The sequence below is a fragment of the Helianthus annuus genome, chromosome 12 (genome assembly GCF_002127325.2).
Source record: "Helianthus annuus cultivar XRQ/B chromosome 12, HanXRQr2.0-SUNRISE, whole genome shotgun sequence".
NCBI classification, from domain to species: domain Eukaryota; kingdom Viridiplantae; phylum Streptophyta; class Magnoliopsida; order Asterales; family Asteraceae; genus Helianthus; species Helianthus annuus.
The window spans coordinates 123,212,608-123,215,866 of NC_035444.2; positions in this window are offsets into that span (position 1 = coordinate 123,212,608).

Here is a 3,259-nt window from a genome sequence, read left to right on the forward strand (position 1 = left end):
ACTCTATTATCATCTTCATTTTACATACCCAAACCGAACAGAATGCGAACCGAAACAAAACCCCATATGTTTAGTTTAATACAATAATTATTAGCGTATAAGGATCAGTTTTCTACAAGGATTAATCCAGTGAGCAAGATGGTATACCAAACAGTGGAATGGTGATGCGTCGCGAAGTTGTTCCGGCGGGGCCTTCGAAGACAGAGAGTGCGAGGGAAAGGTTGGATTTGTGAGAGGTGAGTGTGGGTGACGGTGTCGAGAGTGGTGATGCCATCTATATATACACATACCAAATCTTGTTTCCGTAAGTTGCGTAGTTTCCGAAATCTTAAACGGGATGGACTGAAGGTGTGTGTTGTGACATTTGTGCTTGTAATCATTGTAAACAGTTCGGTTATCAATGAAATAAAGTTATTTAATCCCAATGTTTGTTTATTCATGTTTGATGTTTTTCATGTTTTGGCTTTATTCGATTTCAAACTCTATATCGCTTTCTGGAGAATTTTACGCAAACTGGTACGAAAACGTAATCAGTTATATGCAAAAAATACTCCGGAACATCATTTTATGCTTAACATACCTTAAATAACCTTTACATAACTTAGAAATAAGTTTCGAAGGCTTTGGTATGGCAAAATTCAGTTAATTCGCTTACAGGGACTAAAATTGACAAACTGCGAAAGTATGCCGATTTGAACTGTAACGAACATTCCGGAACATGATCATAAGTTAAACACACCTTAAATATCCTTTACATAGCTTAGAAATAGGCTTTGAGGGGTTCGGTGTGCTAAAATAAACTTTATGCTCATTCAGGGACTAAAAGTGTCAAAAAGTGCATAAGTTTGCACTTTCGCGCATATCTTACGTTCTGATTACTTCCGGACATCCAAAAATTTATGTAAGCATTAAAATATTATGTTTTAATGTTTGGCATGAGAAAAATCCATTCGTCGCGCAATTTGGATCATTTTTCGCGCTTATGCGCATTCCGTCGTAATTAAGCGAACATCGCGATCGTACGACCAAACGAACCGACATCCGAGATATTTTTGAGCATGTTTTGAGTCCCCTATACTTTAACTTCATTTTAGAGCCTTGAAATGAGGTTAACGAGGCTTAAACGTGTCAAAAATGGGCCGAAACGCATGTTTCTAAGCTGCAGGGACCAAAACTGACAAATCTGTCAAACTTTGCCCAGGCGGCCCGCGTGAACATTCATGCAATCCTTAGGCGGGCCGCGTCTGGTCCCCAGAACTGCTAAAACAGTTTTAACAGCTGCTAACAGCTGTTATGCACTCAAAAACCCATTGCAAATGGTATTTTCGAATCAGGGGACTGAAATAATGGGCTCAAATGGTTTTTAAAAACTATGGGTACACATGGATGGCCAAGATCGAAGCACGCTTTGCGAGGAACGATCTTAACGGTTCACCAAATCCTATATATACCCCTCCATGTCTTGCCCATTTCCCTCACACTTGAATTCAGAGGTTGCTCTCTAAGTTGGGGTGCTTTGACACTTCATACCTGAGAGTACTCGGAATTCAATCTTGCGGGGACCCGTTGTAAGTATTCTTTCGTTCTTTTATTGCTTTTCGAGTCCGAAAGTCAAACTTTGTTTGACTTTCTGCATTGACCAGTTTATGGTCAATGCGAAGTTCGTTTGAACTTCATAACGTGAGCGTAATCACGTTGGTTATAGTCCCTAGCGACTATACCTACTGATTACCACGTTATCTAGGCTTAGTGACGAGCCGTAGTTTCGGTCAAAATGCGTTTTCTTGCGCATTTTGTAACCAAACTACTTTAGGGTATTAAAACCGTTTGTTTTAATACCAAAACCTGTTTTCTAAACATGTTCTAGCATGTTTAGCTCGTCGCTTTTAGTTTTGTGCTTGTTTAGGGTCGTAAGGGTAAGCGATCTAATCAATCGCTTATACTTACGAACCCGACCCATTTGGTCGATCATTAGGATCCGACCAAACACATTAGGTGACCATAGTGTATAGGGAATAACCTTTCAAGGTTATACCTTATGGTCACGCCATTTGAGTAGTTGTATGACAAGTGGTTCTTATGCTTTAGGTAAATTACCAAAATGCCCTTTTTACACTAAAATTCATTTTAAACTTATGTAACATAAATTTTGACACCTAAACTGATTTAGCAACAATATTAAGTGTGTTAAGGCATATCTTGCTTGTCATAGGGCTAGTTAGGCGTTTCAAGCGCGTTTTACGCAAACGACGCGTTAAAGTAGCATAAGCTACCTAAGCGGGTCGTAACGGGTCAAAAGCACTTAGGATAAGTTTCGTTTTAGTATGTAGGCTTTGTCAAACCATATTACATAAGTTCCCACACTTATTTGGTTTGCGAACCCTCGTACTACCCGATCCTCCGATAGGTCCGTTTATTAATGTAGGTGCCTTTATAGGTGCTGTTTGATTCCGTGATCTTCTAGCATTGCTTGGTGGTTGTTCTACGACTTCTAAGCAATCTCAAGTGAGTACATAGTCCCCTCTTTTACTGTTTTCCAAACATTTTGGGGTGAAACACACGTGCCTACTTGTTACTTTCATTCTTTTCATGCTTTCATATCATATACTTGCTATGTTCATTAATACATTTGTTTTACATGACATTTTCACGCTATGTATGTTCATTATACTTAGTACATTTGTTTTTACATGACATTTTCACGCTATGTATGTTCATCATACTTAGTGCATTTATTTTACATGACATTTTCACGCTATGTATGTTCATCATACTTAGTGCATTTGTTTTACATGACATTTTCATGCTTACATTTTGGGTATGACATTTGGTTTGTTTAAGTGGGACAATATACATTCACTAACATTGATCACGCCGCTCGTTAGTAGGTAATGGTACCATAGGAATTGACAACTCCCATTCATGAAATCCTGGGTATGTTTGGATTGGAAGGAATGACCGAATTCGATTAAAACATTTAGACAGATAGACCTTTAATTTGTTTAAAGGTTTATCACCACAGTTGCAAGGCTTGAATGTATGCATTTTCACAATACCGCATAAATGTTTGTATTCATTATAGCATGCATTTTCCACAAAACATAGCGTTGATTTAAACCATGTTTTACTTCAATACACTGTTTTGTGCATTTTTCCTATGGTTTAGTTGATACATATTTCACTAACCATACATTGACATTTTGATTACACATTACATGATTGATATTTGACATAGACAATGTTGATATTGATATATATA